The sequence below is a fragment of the Macaca nemestrina genome, chromosome 3, assembly GCF_043159975.1.
Source record: "Macaca nemestrina isolate mMacNem1 chromosome 3, mMacNem.hap1, whole genome shotgun sequence".
In the NCBI taxonomy this organism is placed as follows: Eukaryota; Metazoa; Chordata; class Mammalia; order Primates; family Cercopithecidae; genus Macaca; species Macaca nemestrina.
In genome coordinates this window covers 70,495,617-70,518,207 of record NC_092127.1, presented here as the reverse complement: position 1 = coordinate 70,518,207, position 22,591 = coordinate 70,495,617, and the positions used below count along the sequence as shown (strand labels likewise).

General features: G+C 36.8%; 1 protein-coding gene and 1 long non-coding RNA gene across 4 annotated transcripts in view; one reads left to right on the top strand and one right to left on the bottom strand.

The window, feature by feature from the left end:
- The window catches only part of LOC105486187 (synaptopodin 2), a 172,929-nt gene that overhangs the window by 8,289 nt on the left and 142,049 nt on the right, over positions 1 to 22,591 (top strand). The window lies entirely within an intron of this gene.
- Positions 1,350 to 22,591, bottom strand: part of LOC105486185 (uncharacterized) — an 87,057-nt gene continuing 65,815 nt past the window's right edge. The window contains exon 5 of the long non-coding RNA XR_011621054.1: positions 1,350 to 12,611. This is a non-coding gene — a long non-coding RNA (uncharacterized lncRNA). The remainder of the gene's footprint in view (positions 12,612 to 22,591) is intronic.

Genomic DNA, 22,591 nt, shown 5'->3' with positions numbered 1-22,591 from the left:
ACTGGATTGATTAAAAAAAAGTGAAGGATGAGCTTTCTGGAACAGAATTATGGATTTATGTCTGTATTAGTTCATTTTCACACTGCTACAAAGAACTATTTGAGACTGGGTAATTTATAAAGGAAAGAGGCTTAATTGACTCACGTTTTCACATGGCTGGGGAGAACTCAGGAAACTTACAGTCATGGCAGAAAGTGAAGGGGAAGCAAGGCACATCTTACATGACATCAGGAGAGAGATAGAGAGTGAGTGGGGGACTGCCAAACACTTTCAAACCATCAGATCTCATGAGAGCTCACTCACTATCATGAGAACAGCATGGGGGAAACCATCCCCACGATCCAATCACCTCCCACCAGTTCCCTCCCTCAACATGTGGGGATTATAATTTGAGATGAGATTTCAGTGGGGACGCAGAGCAAACCATACCAATATTTTATCTGATTCGACCTATAGATACTCCCCCTTCCTTCACCCTTCTTCCTTCATCCGGTTTAACAAAATTTACCTTCTTAAATTTCACCTTTTCAGGACATGTTATTTTTATCCTAGGAAATCTGTAATCATGACCAATGACTGTCATTTAACCCCAAATATCTTCTTGTCTTTAATAGTATCTTCTGGAGAAATTTTTTTTTTTTTTTTTTTTTTTTTTTGAGACGGTGTCTGGCTCTGTCGCCCAGGCGTGGAGTGCAGTGGCCGGATCTCAGCTCACTGCAAGCTCCGCCTCCCGGGTTCACGCCATTCTCCTGCCTCAGCCTCACCCGGCTAGTTTTTTGTACTTTTTTAGTAGAGACAGGGTGAATCCCCGTCTACGAGATTATCCTGTTAGCCAGGATAGTCTCGATCTCCTGACCTTGTGATCCGCCGGTCTCGGCCTCCCAAAGTGCTGGGATTACAGGCTTGAGCCACCGCGCCCGGCCTGGAGAAATTTTTATTTAAGAAACTCATACATGACGTTTACTAGGTGTCAGACGCTTCTTGAATAACCTTTTAAATATAATGACAGAACTCTGAGGTTACCCTTAGTTAAGATCCCCATTACTGGCCGGGCGCGGTGGCTCACGCCTGTAATCCCAGCGCTTTGGGAGGCCGAGGCGGGCGGATCACAAGGTCAGGAGATCGAGACCACGGTGAAACCCCGTCTCTACTAAAAATACAAAAAATTAGCCGGGCGCGGTTGTGGGCGCCTGTAGTCCCAGCTACTCCGGAGGCTGAGGCAGGAGAATGGCGTGAACCCGGGAGGCGGAGCTTGCAGTGAGCCGAGATCGCGCCACTGCACTCCAGCCTGGGCGACAGAGGGAGACTCCGTCTCAAAAAAAAAAAAAAAAATCCCCATTACAGGGGCACAAAGAGGTTAAGTGACTTCTCCAGGTCACATGGGTAGTTAAGACCAGAGCTGGGGTGCACATCTAAAGATCCTGGATCCAGGGCTTGTGTTCTAAGCTCCTACACATGTCACTTTTGGATCTAGTGTAGTTTGAACAGCCAGTTAAGACAGGAAGACAGCATCTCAACAAGAGCATGCTGGAGAGATTTTTGTGACCCCTTAAACCACACCTGCTTTTCTTGTTCTGACATTAAGTATAATCTCAATTACTTAATGTCAAATCATTTTATTTGAAACTTTTATTTCCAGAATGAATAATTTAGGAAATAAAACAGAAATAGGCTAGAAACTTTCATAATTCTGCATTCTGAAGGATAATTTTCTTTTATTTTCTTAGCAAGATTTTCCATGTCTTCTTGAAAACTATGGCATGATACCTTGTTTTTGAAGCAAAAACTTTCAAGCAGCTGACCATTTTTGAGAATTTTGTTATGCAGTTCAAGACATATCAGAGGTGAAATTATTAAGAGGATATAAATTCAGTGTGTTTTGCTGGCAGTCTAGATACTGATTTTCTACCTCCTCAGTAGCCCTTCTCCATTTCCTGCTCTGTATTCCTGCTCCCACCACCTCGGCTCAGGTCCTTATTTTTGTCTCTTAGATAATTATATTGGCCCTGTAACTGGTCTCCTTGTTTCTGGTTTCACATTCCTTGAGTTCATGCTACACAGAGCTGCCAGAGAGATTTTTCTAAATCACCTGTTATATCACTTCTTAAAATACTTCAAAGGCTCCCCATCTCTGTCATCGAGATAACCATAACATTGGTTTATCTTATGTGCAGACATGGGTTAAGCACTTTAGGAATTATTTTGTTCCTAATATTCCTACAATCCTTTTTGTTTTTTTTTAACAGTGGAGGAAACTGAGGCTTAGATAAGTTAAGTAAAAAATTGAATATCATATAGTTAGCAAATGGCAAAACGAGGACAGAAGCCAGTTTGATGACAAAGCCCATGCTCTTAGCTGCCACCCTGCAGTGGGGCTTTTCACAGACCGACGGCCCCGCTGTGGCACACGAAGCTCTCTGTGATCTGGATGCTGACAAACTGTCCAGCCCCATCACCTGTCACCCTCCCAGAAGTGCATTTAGCTCTTTGAAAATACTACGATTCTCTCAAACACTGTTCCTCCCTGGTTGCTTCATCCCTGCTGTGTCCTTGGCTGGAATGCTTGTCCACCCCATCTCCTGGCGCCTTCCCTAAAATGCTTGGAGAAATTTTACTTACCCTGGACATCTCTGTTAAAGTCAGTTCTCTGAGAGGTTTGACTCAATTGTCTAGTCGGAGGGGAGCACTTGCTCTTCCGTGTTCCTGTGATCACACACTGCTTTCACCTTGAGCTCCCACATGCAGCCTGACGCTGAAGCTTTTGTTCACAAGTCTGTTTCCTCCATTAGACCAGTGGTAGCCAAAAGGTTTGACTGTGCCTCTTAAAACAATTTTGAGCATATCCCATATACAGGGTGAATGTACATATATATGAAATATAGTATATATGTACATGTACTGATGGGCTATATTTTTATCTATAGCGTAAAACATACCAAAAAGAAAACTTTAAAACATGAGATAAAAGGTGAAATAAACAATATTTCAAAACTATTTTTATTTTGTTTTCTTGACAATACAAAATGTCTTTTTATTCTCGCTGACAAGACTTTTTTTTTTTTAAGTGAGAACAATGTTATTGACAGACTTTTTCAGATTTTGAAAATCTTGATGTGACCCCATGGGGTACAATGATTCAAAGGTCTAGTGAAACTTTAATTTATTTCAGTTCTTGAGTTTAAAGATTGTCATAGCTGAAATGATAATCTCTTAATATATGCAGGTATACACTGAATAAATTAATCATTACCTGATAATCATTTTTCATTTTTATCAACAAATAATGCAACTATTTTTGTTGCAATTTGGCCAGTAGATTTTTCATTTTCTCTGATGTCTACCCTTTGTTCTTACAAACTAATTGGAATAGGTTACATTTTTATTTTTGTATTAAACCCTGACTGTACTTTTTTTTTTTTTTTTTGAGACACAGCCTCCCTCTTATCGCCCAGCCTGGAGTTCAATGGTGCCATCTTGGCTTACTGCAACCTTTGCCTCCCGGGTTCAAGAGGTTCTCCTGCCTCAGCCTCCTGAGTAGCTGGGATTACAGGCGCCCACCACCACCCCTGGCTAATTTTTCTAGTTTTAGTAGAGATGAGGTTTCACCATGTCGGCCAGGCTGGTCTGGAACTCCTGACCTCTGGTGATCCACTTGCCTCGGCCTCCCAAAGTGTTGGAATTACAGGCGTGAGCCACCGCACCCAGCCTGCTGTACTTTTTATTTGAAAAATATGAAATCAGGTTAGAAATTCTTCTTCCTAGTTAAATGTGCTATTATGACATTTTAAAGAATAATATATTTAAGTGATTTCCAGCCCTAAATTACTTAATTATAGAAATATTTTCAACAATTCTGTTTCATTTCTTTTTGAAGTTGCTTTCAAAGCAATTCATGTTAGGGAATGTATCATGCTTATTATCCTAAAATGTGTGTCAGGTGACCAGCAACTAAAAGCCACTTGTCATCACAGAAAACGTCAACAAATTTGGAACGTTCATTTATGTGTTAAATAAAACTGAAATATCCTTAGGTTCCACAAGTATTTTAAGGATTTGTAAGAGATACCATTGGAACCTCAGTGGTACACATTTCTGTATGATATAAAAACTTTTCCTAGTCACTCCCTATATCATTGGTACGTTTGAAAGATTCCAGTATGGTTTAAATGTGAGTTTCTATAAAATTACTCATATTTATGACCTCCTGTAGCACTTTTCCACTTCTATTATTTTGCTGCATGAACTTGCCTACAAGTAATGCATTGAATGAATTTGATTTAAGGCACCTCTGTAATCTTACCCTAGAATCTCTCTCTCTATAGGTAGGTAGGTAGGTAGGTAGATAGATAGATAGATAGATAGATAGATAGATAGATAGATAGATGATAGATATTTGTCAATTCCTGCTAAAGTCAAGTACTTTATCAATGATTATCAGTGTACACAGTTTTTCTACAAAATATTCATTTTCTTGAGTTAAAGACTTCATTTACTTTTGAGAATTTATCTCCAGTATCTTTCTTTCTTGGATCCCCAAAGAAGTAATTTTTTATTTCAATATTGAAATATAACTTAGAAAATGCCATAAGCCAAGGTATATCAGGTATATCAGCAACATTTTTTTTTTATCCAACCATTACAGCAAACTTCCTCCAATATGTAGTTTGTTTCAGTATTTTCATACTAATTTTCTGGTATTTTGTTTTCTTTGCATCTTCAACAGTTCTTGCAAAAAAATACATTTTGTTGCCATATTGTATTATTTTAGCCATTTTTAATTTGTAGCCATGAAGATCTTTCCAAACATTACACTTGGCTTAAATTCTGTTAAGTTTTAAATTGAGTATTGCCTTTGTTGAAAAAACAAATCCAGAAGTTTTTCCTGCTCAGATGTTAGTTTTTAAATAGCTTCCTAATCCCAATTGCTTCACAGTAACATTAACTAAACTAACATCATAGGACACAATAAGGCAAAGTTCCTCTGTCACATATTCCAGATAACCCATATTCCAAATTATCTTCTTGATAATTTTGAATATTTTCCCTACCTGTCACATAGGATTAAGCAGTAATGGTATTAATCTCACAATATGATGAAGAGTATCCATAGCAGCAGAGGGGAAGAGTCAGCTCTGGCTCTGCTGTATTCTTGTTGTTCTGTTGTGCTTGAAATGTGTTATTTTTAGTTAATAACTTCCTTTCAGAAATATTTTAATAGGAATCATTTTGTGAGAGTCGAATTCCTTGAAACTAAATAATTATGTGGAAATTCACTTAATCAGACACAGTAAAACATAATTTGTTGCAAAATACTGAAAGAGAATGAGCTGATGAGAAACCCTCCACCCTTCTGGGAGGTGAGTCCCCTTTTTGGTGAGGTCACCGAAGCACCGTAGGAAGTACATAACTGTCTGGCCCACAGACCAGACTGGACCAGGATACCACTGTCAATTCACATGGTAAAGTAGATTCAATGTTAGTTGGTGCTCATTTCCTTTTCATTTTGTAGATGAAAGTAAATGTGCGTAAGAATCCAGTGGGCTTGTTAGATAGTTGGGGGAAGAGCCTTCCAGGCACAGGGTTCTAAAGGTACAGGAGCCCTGAGACAGAAGTGTGCTTGATATGGTCAAGGAACAGTAAATGTGCCAATGTAGCTGGCACATATTTCCATGACAAATTGTTATGAGAAGTCCAGTCTTTCACAGTGGTAAAAATGAAAAACTCTCTCTCCTGGGAACTCTGGCCATGTGGTTATTTTCCCATCATTAAATAATCAACACACTGGTCTTATAAGAACAACTTTGCAATGAGATCTTTGAATTTCCTCTTTATCCGTTTCGGCTTCTCATGATGTAGCAGCCTACTGACCTGTCTCTAGAGCACCTGTATTAGTCCATTTTCACACTGCCGATAAAGACATACCTGAGACTAAGTAATTTATAAAGAAAAAGAGGTTTAATGAACTCACAGTTCCATGTGGCTGGGGAGGCCTCACGATCATGGTGGAAGGCAAAATGGCAGCAGATAAGAGAGAATGAGAGCCAAGCAAAAGGGGTTTCCCCTTATAAAACCAACAGATCTGGTGAGACTTACTTATTTACTATGAGAAAAGTATGGGGGAAACTGCCCCCATGATTTAATTTTCTGCCACCGGGTCCCTCCCATAACATGTGGGAATTATGGGAGCTACAATTCAAGATGAGATTTGGGTGGGGACACAGCCAAACCATGTCAAGCACTTATTTAAGTGAATAATCACTACAACCTTTTATGTAACAATTCTGATAAAAATAATATTAAAGTAATCTTTTCTCTTCATCTGAAGTGCATTCTCCCAGTGAGAGAAGAGGAATTTAAGGAGTGTTGAGGAGAATTTTAATACTTAGATCCTGTTTGTTTTAACCTTGACACCATATCTAGAGCAAAGAAGAGTTTTGCTGTATTTTCTAATGTGTCTTAATTTCAGTTCTCCTTAAAAAAAGAGATAATCCTATTTGGATATTGTTTGGAAACGAGCCCATGGAAAGGATAAAAATATTTCAGTGCTGGTTACAACTTAATGTGTAAATTTAAAGATATTTTTCAGAGCTTCAGTTTCCTCATCTGTAGAATAAGGTACTATGTAATGAAATTGCTGCCTTTGTAGGTAAAAAATATTGGAATATTACTCAGTTTTATAGGTGAGAAATCTGAGACCCAATAGCCAGTTAATAATATAACTCAAAAGGCTTTTTAAAGACTGTATATTAAGATGATTTCCTTGAAACTAGATAATTATATGGAAATTCACTTAATCAGGCACAGTAAAACATAATATATTGCAAAATGCTGGAAGAGAATGAGCTCATGAGAAAGTGTCTTTCTCTTTCTGTATACCTGGCACATAGTAAGCATGCAGTAAAGGGGTTTGTCTTTAGTATTGTTATTCTAGTTAAAGGAGGAAGTAACTGTCTTCTAAACAAGTTTTATTTATTCAAAAATTAAGAAAAGCAGTAGTCCAATTCACTGAACTCCAGATATACACATAAAATCTGTAGCACAAAAGCCGGTTAGAACAACTTGTGATGACGCTTTCACCCAGTGCAAGTTTTCATTTTTGATAAATATGATATTTCAGAAAATGTTTGCAGTATCAATTACTAATCAAGATTACTTTGTTATGCAGTTTAATCAGTTTAAGACACGGGATCCTAAAATTATGTATTTTATGTGGCCAAATACAATCAAATGATTGTCCTACTTAAAAATGGTACAATTTTTTTTTTTTAGGCAGAGTCTTGCTCTGTCACCAGGCTGGAGTGCAGTGGTGTGATCTCGGCTCACTGCAACCTCTGACTCACTGGTTCAAGCAATTCTCCTGCCTCAGCCTCCCGAGTAGCTGGGATTTACAGGCACACGTCACCATGCCCAGCTAATTTTTGAATTTTCAGTAGAGATGCGGTTTCACCATGTTGGCCAGGATGGTCTCGATCTCCTGACCTCATGATCCGCCCACCTTGGCCTCCCAAAGTGCTGGGATTACAGGCATGAGCCACCACACCCGGTCAATGGTACAGATTTTTAAAAGGAAATACCTCAAGCTACAATTAATTGCATATAATTCTGTTGAACTCTATTTAGAGCAAATGAACTTTCTTTCAATATATTAGTCTTTGTGCCTCAGTTTCTTCATTTGTAACACTCATTTCCAAGGATTGTTTTCAGGATTAGAAATTATACATTCAAATCACTTAGTACTTAGAAAACATTCAAGAGTTTAAAAATTATTATTAGCATGTTTGCGGTTATTCTAATTTTATCTCAGTAACTTTTATGAAATTACGACATATCTGCTGTCTTCTCTTCAGTGATTTTTGAGACCCGAATGTCATTGGAAGGGCTCCTGTAGTCCTTGGAGTCCCACCTTGTGAAGTGGCATTTAATAGTTTTAGAATGCTGCCTCACATTTGCTGAATAACCTATTGCCCTTTAATTGGAAACAGCATATGGAAATCATCACGAAGAGAAAAAATCATTTCAAGCGCTTTGAAAATATGATAGAAAATAAATTGTCCTTGGTAAGTAAATATAGGACACTGATCTCTGAATAGTCAGGAAAATTCTGTGCCAGGGCCTTTGGCAAAGGCTAATGAGGATTTTGTTCCCTCCCCCACCTCCACCCCCACATGCTAGTCTTCTAAATTACAAGACCTTATTACTATATAAGGCTGCTTTTTCTAAGTAAATGATAATACATTCAACTCCTTGGAGTTTTTAGCTTTTCAAACAGTGGTGAGTTATTTTCATCAGTCAAGATCAAGCTAAAATGAAAACTAAAATCTGTGAGAGTCAGATAATACCATAGAAGTTACCTTTATTTATTTATTTTTCTTTCATGAAAAACATAGCATTTTCCACTGGATGGTGCTCAGCATGACTGCTATTAGATTGACTTGTGTAAATATTATATTACATTTATCGGTTGCTGTAGGGAGTCAAAATGCAGTGATCTATTTTCAGATCTCCAATCTTTTGGCTGCCGGCCTGCCAGATGGGGAAATGTTGATCAGAACAATTGTATCTCAGGGCAGAGCTGTGGTCAGGGAGAGGAAGCTCATTACTCCATCCTACCCCCATGCCACAATGACCAGATAGCTTCATGTTGACTAGGTTACTGTGGATCCCTTCAGCTGCAGGCATAGGACTGAGAGTAGACACAAATTCAACTAAGGATCCCATCATGTTATTTATTCCGTTATGTTCTTCATGATATCCAATTACCCTGACCCTCTGCTTCTCTTTCTTATTTGAGCTGGAAAATTCCTTCTTCTTTCTATTCACGGCTCCCATTCTCTTAATTCCCATTCTTTCTTTATCTAGATTTTTGAAGTCTCTTCTCCCTGTAGCTGACTAAGCAAATTGAGACATTGAACCTAATATTGCCTTACCTGCAGAAGAAATAGAAGTGATACCTGGTGTGTGTGTGTGTGTGTGTGTGTGAGAGAGAGAGAGAGAGAGAGAGAGAACACAGGAAGTCTGGCGTAAGTCTGTCTTAATTGATTTTCATGGAAAGGTAACAACATAGTATGAAAAATTATTTCACCCTTATAGGCATTGTGTGATTTTCCAGGAGTGCGTTTCAACAGTCCAGCACATCTCTCATAGAAAATCCCTTTTCAGGTTTGTAAGACCCTTTACTTCCTTTCATTGTACGTGTCCTCCTCCCTTTCCCCAGCCAACCACACAACTTCCCTATCAGACAAGCTTGTTTTGTCTAGTGAGGCTGTTCTCATGTTCTCCTGAATGTGTCATCCTCATTCGTCACTCGAGTCTCGAATTCTCACCTGGGCTCAGTGTCCTGGAGCCAAGGTGGCAAGGGAGACTGCAGTCATTGGAATGCTTTCCTATTTGATACTTAAACAAATATTATTGTTTTGATATAGCTAATGTTATGATATGGGGGCTTGTTCCTCATTGGTATTTCTAGTTAAATGGCTTGCATTTTTTGCACTTACGTTGTCACCCTGCTCTTTGAAAGTAGGAACCACATCTTTTCATAGTTCTTGGCATTTTCCAAAATAATGCTCTTCAAGGTGAATGATTAACATATGTCACATACATGTATAACTATATACTTAAGGCAGGCTGATATACCTGTTGAAAGGTTGTTGAATAAATGAATGAATGACTATATATCTTTTACTGTTTGTTCAAGAGTGGCAACTATAGAAAAGCCTGATTTTGCTGAGGTTTTATCTGATGCTTTTTTAAAAAATAGGCAGCTTATATAAAGAGTAATTAGAAGAGTGATGTATATGTTGTACATATGTGTGTTCAGATTTTTCATGTAATAGTATGTAGCAACAAGATGCAAATCCAAGAGCTTCAGTGAAAAGACTGTTGGTTGAACTGAGAATCAGGAGACCTGAATTCTAGGTATGAGTCTAATTTCCCTTGTCTCCACTACTTTAACTGTATCACTGACACTAACTGGCTTTCAGTTGCTCTATTTATAAAATAAAAAATTTAGAGTTAATGATTTCAAGGTTCTTTTTGGTTAGAGCTATTTTAAATCAAGACAATAATGAGAGAAAGAAAATGCCAATGAATGGTCATATTTTCTCAGTGAATTTGAAAAATAAAGAAGTGTTTTCTGGAAACGATAATTATTTATACAGTATTGTATGGGGATTTTATTTGAATTTCTCCAAATTATAATTTGCATCTTTGTTTAAAAAAAAGAACAACTCTCAAAATGCTACCAATTTAATGTGTACCTTACTAGACCTTTTTTTTATGCCTAAAATGGTATTTCAGCAAATTACTATTGAATTCAGCATTTTCCAATGCAGCTCCTTTCTAATTATTTTATTATTTTTATTTTACTTAGGAAACAGGTTGCCCAGGCTGGACTGACTGTAGTGGCACCACCATACTCATTCCAGCCTCCAACTCCAAGTGTTCCTCCCACCTCAGCCTCCTAAGTAGCTAGGACCACAGGTGTGTGCCACCACACCCAGCTAATTTTTTTTTCCTATTTTTTGTAGAGACAGGGTCTCGCTTTGTTGCCAATGCTGGTCTTGAACTCCTAGTTTCAAGCTATTCTCCCACCTCAGCCTCGCTAAGTGCTGGATTACAGGTGTGAGACACTGAGCCTGGCCCTTTTGAAAAATAAATGCTTAATTCTTTTCTTTTCCTTATAACTTTAAAAAATAATGAAGCAGTTCCCCAGCATATGAAAATGTAATTAATATTTTTTTTTAAAAAATCATTAACAGTGCATGGATTTAAACACAATTGATGTTTTTATAAATCTAACTTCTTTACTTTGGATCCAATATGATTTATAGCTTTTATGTTTTGTTTCCCTTCCCCCACTAGAAATCCCAAAGAAACAGTTGATACAGACCATCTTGTAGAGTTAAAACCATTCATTTCCATTATTGAAACTGCTACAATACTCTGACCTGGCTGTCTACTTCTATGAAGTATTCAAATTTGATGGAAATGGGAGAAGAGAGGATGTGTTTGACATTGTTCATCTATTCCTTAAATCCCTCATTTGGGTAAATATGTCAAAGAGAAAAAGGAGTCATTGGTATACTTGGACTTGATTAGTCTAGTGCCACATCTTAAAATGCACTATTGTAATCAAACCATGGCTGTGTCCCACAAATGACTTCTTTACAGTCTATACTATAAACCCCTAAAATAACTAGAATTGAAAACGGCTTTAATTTTTGGAACATAAAAATGACATATTGTCATTATAAAAGTAATTCAAACATTACAGAAAAGGATAAAAATAAGTAAAAACTATACTAGCCAGAAATACCACATTATTAACACTTTGGGGAGCCACTTTTCAGACCCTTCTGTACACACAGCAACTCACAATCACTCTTACCTTCCATTCCATGAAAAAGAATGGTACTTAATGTGCTTTGTTATTAAATGACACGTCATGGACATCTTTCCATGCCCATGAATTCTGATTTACATTTTTAATGGCTGTGTAGTATTACATTATATAGATTGACCGTTATTGACTTAACGAATTCCCTATTGAACATGTAATTTATTTCTAAGTTTTAACCATTACAGATAGTGCTGAGATTAATACTTTTGTATATGTAAAATATATTTGTGCACTTTTCTGATCATCCCTCTAGAATAAATTCCTAAATGTGGAGTTGCTTAGTATGAGAATATGATAAATGATGGCTTTCTTAAAATTATTTCTTTTCTTTTATTTTATATTTTTGTAAAAATTAAGAATATGTGAATTAATTCAAAGGCTGTTTTATACATAAAGAGAACTTCTCTTGTCATGTACTTGTTACTCATGATATTGGCCAATAGAGATTTCTTTTGGTTGACAAAATAAGTATATGTCAATGTCAAATAATCTAGGTAATATACTTCCATTTCTAAACATTTAAAAAATATTTATAGTGATTTGTAACTTCAAAAAAATGACTTGAAAAAATTTTTGATAGAAAAAAATTCTCACATTTTAGTTTGATTAGATTTCCAGATCGTTTCAGGATAAAAAACATCCATAAGTATGATCAGTGTTCTAAAAGCAATGGGCAGGCAGGTATTAAAGCTTAGGAAGTCTGGGTTTGCAGCTTTTCATGGAATTATCACAACAGGATAAATCAAATAAAAAAAATCTATCCTAAAAAATAATTAAATTCTGATATGTCTGTTTTGGGAGATATGTGAAAACAGGTTGCGCACACCATAAAGCCTTATAGAACAGGAGTTACAAATGCCATCATACAACTATCCTACTAAGGTTATAGAATCCATTTCAAGAGAAGGCCATTGAAATTTGGATCTTGTAATTAATTTTTTGTTCTAATTCACAAAAATATTATAAAAACCTTTATTTTGTTTTTAATATAGTTTACATAATTTAGTTTTAGTATCGTTTAAAAGTTCCTGACCTATCTGGTTGTTAGAAAAAGGAACTAAATAATTTGTTTTTTAAAAGATTGGGCCCCTGTAACATAAAGCCATAGGGGAATGACCATCTTCTGATCCATTGTTCAATTATCTGGCACTGCAGACGTACCTCTCAACATGCCCAGCAGCCTGACCTGGAGTCCTGATCCATGGGAGTGACCCTGCAATGAAATATAGACACGTGGCTCATATGTACCCTCAAACATCCTTCTGATGTTAACAAAAAATACCTGTGATTGCAAATTCACACTGAGGGATGCCTAGTATGAAGGATAAATCTCCTTTCAGGGTTGTGAAACATCTGGGGAATGAGAACTGACATACATGTAGACTTCTCTTCCATTTACATGGCTCTTAATTGAGTTTTGAATTGGTAATGGGGCTGGTCCTGAGTAAATCTAGGCTAAAAAGATGTCCCTGCGGGTATAGACCTACAGGAGTTGACATGTTTGGGGGTGTGGGAGAGGGGAGAGCATGTGTGGGATATGAAGATGCCTGTTCCCTGGACTTGCCCAGGGACACTCTGGAGAGAGTAAGTGGAGAGAGAGTAAGTGGGAACTTAGGAACTGTTTTCCATTAAACTCAGGACACTAATTGTGCCAGAGTCCAGGTGATAATGTGGGACACAGCACTGTGGAAGGCTGTTTTCTCACTCTTTTTTTCTTATACATAGACAGTTTTGATAGGGGCAGATGCAGAATAAATTGTGGGCCCTGCTCACGCCTGGGAAGGCTGGAGTAGCGGATGTGAGTGAACTTATTCCTGTGCCTGGAGGAGGAGCAGAGGGAGATGCTGCATCTGTTGCCGGAGCTCTTGAGGCAGCAAACTTGCAATTACTAGTGTCCCAGAGGCATTGCCATTACACTTATATCTGTGTGATTTCCAGGGCCCAGCCTGAGTCCATATCTCTGACTCTTGACAGAAGTTGGTATCCACAAACCAAAGGTTATCTATAAACTAAAATAATTACAAATAAGACAACACCGCAATTGTGGTATTTACCGTGGCATTTACTGATCACTCACAATGTGATCCTGATCTCTCCCATTTGTTGAAAACAGATGACCTAAACATAATTCCACCTCCTTCCCCATTATTTTTTGTTTTCCATTTTCAACGACTGTTTTACCATGACCCCCAAACCATTCATCTAGCTAAAGTATTGACGGTTCACCAGTCCCTTCTGGATTGTTGTGTTCAGTCTTAGATTTCTGTCTTTGCAGCAACACATGTGGCTATTTCTCACGTTGTTTTATCTAAAAGATTTTCCAGGTGCGGAATTTGATATGATGCTTCTCCTCTCCTAAACCCTGACTTGTAGCCTCCTTATGACAGGAGACATCATGAAAAAAGATGTCAGTGGAGAATGAAGTGAGAATGAGATCAGTCAAGTTCGTTTTTCCTTTCTGTGCTGTGATTGTTTTTCCCTCTCTCTGAATTTGCTTTTGACCTTGCATAACACGCCTATACTCGTATCTGAAAGGGGTGCGTTGCACCGGGAATTTCCATTTTTACAGCTTTCAAAAATCCCTTAATCTTTATGAGCACAAATGTTTAGAAGTTACTTGTTTAATTATGTGTGTGCATGTGTTTATGAGAAATATGGTGCACTTAAGTATTGCAAGTTTCTGCTATTTGATAGGATAGGCTCGGAAAACCAGTGTGCTGATTTCCAAACAAAGAGAATAGTGCTTTTAGGGACTAGTGGCTTCAGAGAATTTTCACCAACTACCTTCAGCATTTCACAGAAAAGCTATATTGTTTAAAAGTTTAGCATGTGGGTGGATGAGTGTGTTTCTCTGTGTGTGCGTGAGTGTGCAGTCCAATTCAATAGTTCATTTTGAGTTAGCTTCAAAAGAACGCAGCACCAGAACAATTCTTGTTTCTTATTTATGTATCCAACTACTTTTCTTTTACTTTCTTTTTTTTTTTTGAGAATCATCCTTTAAAGTCCAGTTGTTTTCATAAAAAACTCCTCTGCAAACAAAACATGAGTACTTTATTTTCTAAAATCGTCAATGCCTTGTGCTGTCAATGCCTGTGCACTTGGTGCTTAATCATATAGTGTTAATTTATTTTGACTTTTCACAAGTGTATGTACTTTTCCCCCAAAGAAAATGGACAGTCTCTTACAGACAGGGAATAAACTTTATATTTCTTTTATCTGATGATTTCTCACACATAAAAGATCTTTAATAAGTATCTAAGAGATCTATTCTGGATTTTCCTATTTATTGTCTGTCCTTTAGTCCTCAGATGAAGGAAAGATAAAAAAATTTTTGGTTTGAGAAAATCTAATTGGTATGAGGCTGAAATGTTGAAGCTAATGCATCTTTGAGTTGAGATATCAAATCATTTTATGCTATGCCTAAGTCCATTATCAGGGATAATTGGGAATTGCCTTCATTATAACTGCATGAACTGCCTTGGTTATCTATTAATATGGATCAGTCACAAGGAATTTCGCTGCTTCTCTCTTATAAACTCCAGATGTATGTCTGAGATTAATTCAATCTTTGTTTTCCCCACTTCACTATTTGTTTTTCTATTGAATCTAGTCACTTTTCAAGCAGCTGGAGTGGAAATACCAGAATGTTCTTCTCTGATGCCTGATCCTTTCGTTCGTTCTTTTATTGTTTTATTTTCTTTGTGCATGCAGAAAAGTTTCTTGGCATGTTCCTATGATAGCATTAAAAACTCTGTTGTCTCTATAGTTTGCATGAAGTCTCTGTGTAAGAGTCAAAGGAAAACTATGCATGAAAGATCATAGGGAAGGCTTTGCCATTTCACCATCATGGGAAGAAATAAGAGATACCAACATTTAGAAGCTCTTTAGATCATTGATTCTAGGAGTTGAGATGAGACATGAAGTAAAAATTATTTTGTTTACAAATCCCATTTTCATTTAGCAACTCCCCCCACAACCCCATATTGTATTTAGCTTCATTGTAGAGCTATTGTATTTAGCTTCATTGTAGAGGTAAATACAATGAACACGCAGATTTATATGGTAAAGAGAAATTTCCCTCAAGGCACAGAGATGAATGACAGGTTAAGCCAATTGACAGGATCAAGTCTAGGTGCAAAATAAGATTGATTGAAAAATGCCAATGAGTGAAAATTATGGAAAGCATTAATGGGCTCATAAAATCTTAGAATTTGATATAACCTGCCTCTAGATAGAGGACGTCTTTTTACAACATCACTGATAAATAAACCACTAGCCTTTAAAAAATTAGTTCTGATCACAAGATCCAATGAAATCTAAAGAATTAATTGTTGGTCATCATTAAACAAAGAAATTTGTTTGTTTGTTTGAGGCAGGATCTCACTCTGGTTGCCCAGGCTGGAGTGCAGTAGAGTGACTATGGCTCACTGCAGCCTCAACTTCCTGGGCTTGGGTGATCCTCTCATTTCAGCCTCCCTAGTAGCTGGGACTACAGGTGTGTGCCACCAGACCCAGCTAATTTTTGTATTTTTAGTAGACACAGGGTTTCACCATGTTGCCCAGGCTGGTCTCGAACTCCTGGACTCAAGTAATCCACCTGCTTTAGCTTCCTAAAGTGCTGGGATTACAGGCATGAGCCACGGTGCCTGGCCAAAAGGAAAAAAAATGTTTAAAAATTTAGGTAAAATCTTCCTCTTTATAATTTCTTATTGATTCAAGTTCTGCCTTTAGTAAAAACTTGATTGTATACTCCTTCTTTCTATGACAGCTGTTCAAATAAAGACTTTTCTATAAATTCTAATCATTCATTTCCTCTAATTATCCTTCGAATGGAACTATCTACCTGAAAGCCCTAGATAGAACAGTACATGCAAAATCCACGTTTAATTTAAAGAATTATTTTTTAATAATTCTTGTAGTACCAACAAGATAGTAGTTCAGAAAAAAATAGGACTTTAGGGTTTTAGTTGGGCAAGAGATTCAGCAGTTATAAAACAATCTCAGGCATAATTAATAGAAAAACTTTTAGCTAAACACATGGTTATTATATTTGTTTGTAGCTTCAACTTCATTGTAAGAATTATTTTTTCAAGTAATTTTCCAAGTTGGGTCTATGACCATTAGAAGAGTTATTTCAAGGCAAAATCAACCATACTTCCCAGGTTTATGGATTCCCACTAATTGTTAGCATCAGCTTTTGATATTCATTTTAATTCAGTAAGCATATACTTACTGTTTGCTTTGTGCAACAGTACAATGCTAGGTTCTGGGGTGAATAAGACATTATTCTTGCTCTTAAGAAATTTTCATGGAAAAGGCAGATTTATAACTATTATACAAGATGACAAGGCTTTAGGGAGAGGAATATATTAATATAATGTATTATGAAATACAAATCATGAAAAAATTAATTCTGCATAGTATCATCAGGGAGCAATAAAGATAATTGTTAACATTCAAACTAGACCCTGATGTCTGTATTGGACAAAGAACTTCCAGACCTAGGGAGTACCTGGAGCAACGACACAGAAGGCTTGCAAGATCATGGCATGTCAATGAATGGTAAGAAGTCTGTAGGACTAGACTCTTTCAAGAACATTTTCAGTTCTGGTGCTATAGTTTCAGATTCAGTATTGTGAGAAAGGTTAGTGAATTATGCATAAAACATAATTCAAGTAGCTAGAATTCAAAATGCCTATCTTGAGCCTTCTTTCATGTATTGTTTTGTTTTTTTGTGTGTGCACGCATAAAAATTCATTGGTGTGTTCCTGTAATAACGTTCAAAGCTCTACACTCATTTTCCATAGTTTGTGTGAGGTCTTTATTTCAGGGTCAAAGGAAAACATCGTAAGAAAAGCCATAATGAAGATCTTGCTACCTCACCATCATGGAAAGGATTAAAAGATACTTTTACAACTTCTGAGTTTATTAACTCAAAGAACCAGATTTAAAAGTCTCTGTCTTCTTCCTTTCAAATGCATCATCTTATTCATTAAAATTGTTTCTCCCAAATTCTTACTAAAGATTTCTAAACAGGGAGGTGACATCATCTGATGCATACTTGGGTAGATGACTGATGGCAATGTGGAAATGGATCTCGGTGGAGCTTGGAGAATGGTGATTACCATACGTCATGTGAGAATTACTAGGATTCTAGATCACCATAGCACCAGGGCTGAAAAGGAAGAAACACAGACAAATTAGAAGAATATAGGATATGGATGGTGGGGTCAGGAGAGGAGTGGACCGTAATTTGATTGTTTTATCTTGGATGACAAAGGGATGGATGTTGGGTTTATTGAGAGATTGTATTAGAGGACAATGAGCAATTATAGAAAAAGAAAATAAATTTAACTTTAGATTAAATTGAATTTAAGTTATCTATAGAACATACAGAAGGAGCTGTTTAATGCAGAATTAAGAGTATCAGTCTGGGCTCAGGAGAATGACCAGGGCTAGAGGAAATCTAGGGATAATAGCTGAAATACATGAGGCAAGAAGCCAAGAGAACAGAGTATGTACAGAAACTTGGAGAAGACCAATAATTAAAGTATGGACAGAGAAAGAAGAGTCAATGAAAAGAAGTTAAAAGAAGTCACTAGAAAGATAGAAAGAGGATAAGTATTTCTGGTAAGTTTAAAAAGGAGAGTATTTCAAGGAATGAGTTATTAGTGACAAATATTGTGGTTCAATGAAGAGGATGGTAAGAAGACTATACATTTGATATCTAGGAGGTTTTTTGTGATCTTGCTCAATAAAGTGATAGGGATGGAAGCCACATAATAGTTGGCTAAGAAATGAGAATTAGAAGAGAGCAAGGGGAGACATAGAGTCTAGACAATTATGTTTAAAGTTTGGCAGTGAAGGAAAGACAGCAAATACAATGTAATTGGTGAGGAAACAGGGAGCATGAAGATGGCATCTACTTGAGGGAAAAGATGGCCCAGGAAAGTGTTTCTTAGAATATTGGTAGGAGAGGGAGAAAGAAAGACTAAGTAAAACAGGGTAGTTACTCTTGTAGCAAAACTAGTGGAGTTAGAAAGGATTAGAATCCACTGAACACTGTACTTAATATGTTTATATTTTATATACTTCATTTTGATATTTGGAAGTATTCATTATATAATGAAAAATACTAGATGCAAAATAGTTCTACAAAAAAAAAACAGAAAAATCAATGAATAAGGTCATTGTCTGAAAGCCTTCTAAAGCATTTGAGCCATGGATCGTGAATTTTTAGTTATTTAAATTTATTTTTTAAATTTTACTTTGGATAACAGGAATGTAGAGCTGAAAAATCATAATTCTTAGTACATAGCACACTTCTTAAATTATTTCTAATAATATCATAAACGTATGTAATACCAACTCCCCAAATAAAAACTGAGATAATACCTGATGTCTGACATTAAGGACCTCAACCCCAATATTACCACCCTGCCTCTCCCCACCTGAGGTAACTGTCATTCTGAATTCGGTTCCGTTACTTACCTTTCTTTTTATATAGTTTTATTGAATACACATTCCTAGGAAGTAGATATTTTTATTTTAGTTGGTTTTAGCTTTTTAAAAAGGGTACCATGCTGTATGTAATCTTCGGGACTTGTTTTTCCACTTAAGATATTACCACAAGGATTTATCCATATGGCTGTAACTCTAGTTAATTTATTTTTTCTAACATGTAATATGTCGTTGTGTGACTATCCCACAGTCCGCTCACCATTCTCTTGTTGATGGGCATCCGGGTTGCTCCAGGTTTTTGCTATTGTGAATATGTGTTACTAGAACATGTTTCCTGTTCTACATGGGCAAAGACTTCTTTTAGTTGTATACCCAGGAATGGAATTGCTGGGTCATAGGTTTGTGAATGATCAGGCTTAGGAGAAAAAGCCAAACTCTTGTTCAAGTTGATGCATGATTTTACATTTCCACCAACAACATATAAGGCATCCTGTGGCTCTACAGCTTCTTAACACTTCATTTTATTAGACTTTTTATTTTTACTTTTTTGCCATTTTGCTGGATATAAAATGGTACCTCATTGTGGTCTTGATTTCTGTTTCTATGACTACCAAGTAAATTAAATATCTCTTCATACATTTATTGGCTGTATGTTCTTTAGAACATTTTTATATTAAGTTGTTTGTGTTCTTATTGATTAGTACAAGTACTTTATATAATTTTCACATTACACTTTTTCATTGTATATATGGTGAATGACCTTTCTACATTATAACTCATATTTTCACGTTATTTAAGTCTTCTTTTGATGAATTACGATTTCAATATGTCAAACTTAGGGTTTTGGTGGGTTTTTTTCTGAGACAAAATCTTGCTCTGTTATCGAGGCTGGAGTGCAGTGGTACAATCTTAGCTCAGCCTCAACCTGCTGGGCTCAAGTGATCCTCCCACCTCAGTCTCCTAAGTGGCTGAGAATAAAGGCACGCACAACCACGCTGAGCTAATTTTTGTATTTTTTGTAGAAACGAGGTTTCACCATGTTGGCCAGGCTGGTCCGACCTCCTGGGCTCAAATGATCCACCCCCCTCAGTCTCCCAAAGTGCTGGGACTACAGGGTGAGTCACAGAGTCCGGCCTATTTTTTTTCTTTTACAGTTGATGTTTTCGGGGTTTGTTAGATAAATCTTTTACTACTCCAAGTCCAAGAAACATAAACCTATTATTTACTATTAGATCTTGAGTTTTAAAATAATTATTTAAAAATTTTTTTCAACATGTTTTACCATATATTTTTATAATAAACTTTTTATTATTAGATATAATACTGTTTTTGAAGTTTCAGAGCAGTTCTGCTTTCTTTTTCTTCTTCCTCTTCCTCCTTTTTTTCTTCTTCTTTCTTTTTTTTTTTTTTTATTCTAGAAACAGGATCTTACTCTGTCCCCCAGGCTGGAGTGCAGTGGTGCAGTCATAGCTCACTGCAGCCTTGAACTCCTTGGTTCAAGTAATCCTTCCATTTAAGCCTCCTAAGTAGCAAGGACTATAAAGATGCGTGCCACCATGCCTGGCTAATTTTTTTATTTTTATTTTATTTTATTTATTATTATTATTTTTTTTTGAGACAGAGTCTCGCTCTGTCGCCCAGGCTGGAGTGCAGTGGCCGGATCTCAGCTCACTGCAAGCTCCGCCTCCGGGGTTTATGCCATTCTCCTGCCTCAGCCTCCCGAGTAGCTGGGAGTACAGGCGCCCGCCACCTCACCCGGCGGCTATTTTTTTTGTATTTTTTAGTAGAGACGGGGTTTCACCGTGTTAGCCAGGATGGTCTCGATCTTCTGACCTCGTGATCCGCCCGTCTCGGCCTCCCAAAGTGCTGGGATTACAGGCTTGAGCCACCGCGCCCGGCAATTTTTTTATTTTTAATAGAGACAGGGTCTTGCTCTGTTGCCCAGACTGGTCTCCATCCCCTGGCCACAAGTATTCCTCTTGCCTCAGCCTCTCAAAGTGTTGGCATTACAAGCCTGAGACACCATGCCGTGCCCTTCTGTTGTTTTCAAAAAGTTTGTTTTAATCGTCTTGGAGATTTAAAGTCGTTTGATTAAAAAACAAAGAAACAGGCCAGGCACGGTGGTTCATGCCTGAAATCCCAGCACTTTGGGAGGCCGAGGCAGGTGGATCACCTGAGGTCAGGAGTTCAAGACCAGCTTGGCCAACATGATGAAACCCCATCTCTACAAAAATACAAAAAAATTAGCTGGATGTGGTGGTGGGCGCCTGTATCCCAGCTACTCCGAAGACTGAGACAGGAGAATAGCTTAAACCCAGGAGGCGGAGGTGGCAGTGAGCCAAGATTGTGCCACTGGACTCCAGCCTGGGCATTAAGAGTGAAACTCTGTCTCAAACAGAAAACCAACCAACGAACAACAACAACAACAACAACAACAACAACAACAAAAACAGAGAAACAAACAAACAAAAGAAACAAACAAACAAAAAAATTCACCTTAAATTCAGAGAATTCAACCACGGTAATCTCTTGAATGAATAATAGTGTTTTGTGATTTAATAGATGAAAATCTAGCTTTTTAATTTTTGAATTCTTCAGCTATAGCTTTGCTGCTAGAAATAGAAACAATTTAGTCAAAACCAAAACGTGATTTCATGCTATGTAAATACATGTGCATAGATGAATATGTTTGTCCCTTATTATATGTGACTTCCAGGCAGCAATGCTAATACAATATTTCAATTTGTAAGAATGATTTTGTGCTACTAAATAGGCATAATCACTTATGCTTTTAAAAAGAGATTTTTTATTATGCCATGAGTCATTTCTCTAGTTCATCCTGAGACACTGACAAAAAAGATTTGTGATAGAAATACTTTGGTATAATGTAAGGAGAATAACATGATTGTAAAATATTTGAAAAATAGCTAAATATATAGTGGCAGGCCCTATATACTGAATTTTTACCTTCTGTCACTTTACAAATTCAAAGAACAAAAGAGTTAGAAATACAAACTGAATTGGCAGTTTTCCCATCAAATTGTTGAGTTAGGTAGAAGATAAATTAAGTGAAGAGTGCCTGCTGCATGAGCTTACCTTTAGCAATCCTTCCCATTCAGCTTTTTATACACATTTTTTGCCATACAAATTCCACATTATAAAAATTTTCTAGGAACTGAAAGTTATTTTTTTAAACTTTAAAAAATCAGTTTTTTAAACAGTGTTTGCCGACATATAATTCCAAACTGAAACCAGATGTCTTAATGTTTGCTGAAAAAAATTCTCTTATTTTATCATTTCACATGTACCCAGGTGTGTATATTTATACAATTTGTTTATATGTAATAGATTATGGTATGTGAAAAACATTAAACAAACTTACAGATGTATTCGGCTAAGTGATTCATCCAATAGGTAATGTATTTTACACATTATTTCGTAGTATTCTGTTCGTTGGTTGTTAAGACTATGTTCAAATATAAATGAAAAGGGGTTTATCACTAGAAACAGGTTTGATTTCCTTAAAAGGCAGTTGTTTCTTTTTTCCTTTGCTTCTCTGGAGAATTGGCTGCAAACTGGGAATAGTTCTCCTCTGACTCATTTGCAGAGCAGCACTAGAGCATATAGAGTTCAGATAAAATTATAATGAAACATTCTATTATGATGATGTGGAACAGGAGAGTAGTTTCTAAAAGAAAGTTTTACAGATTGTATTTACTTAAATCTACTTTG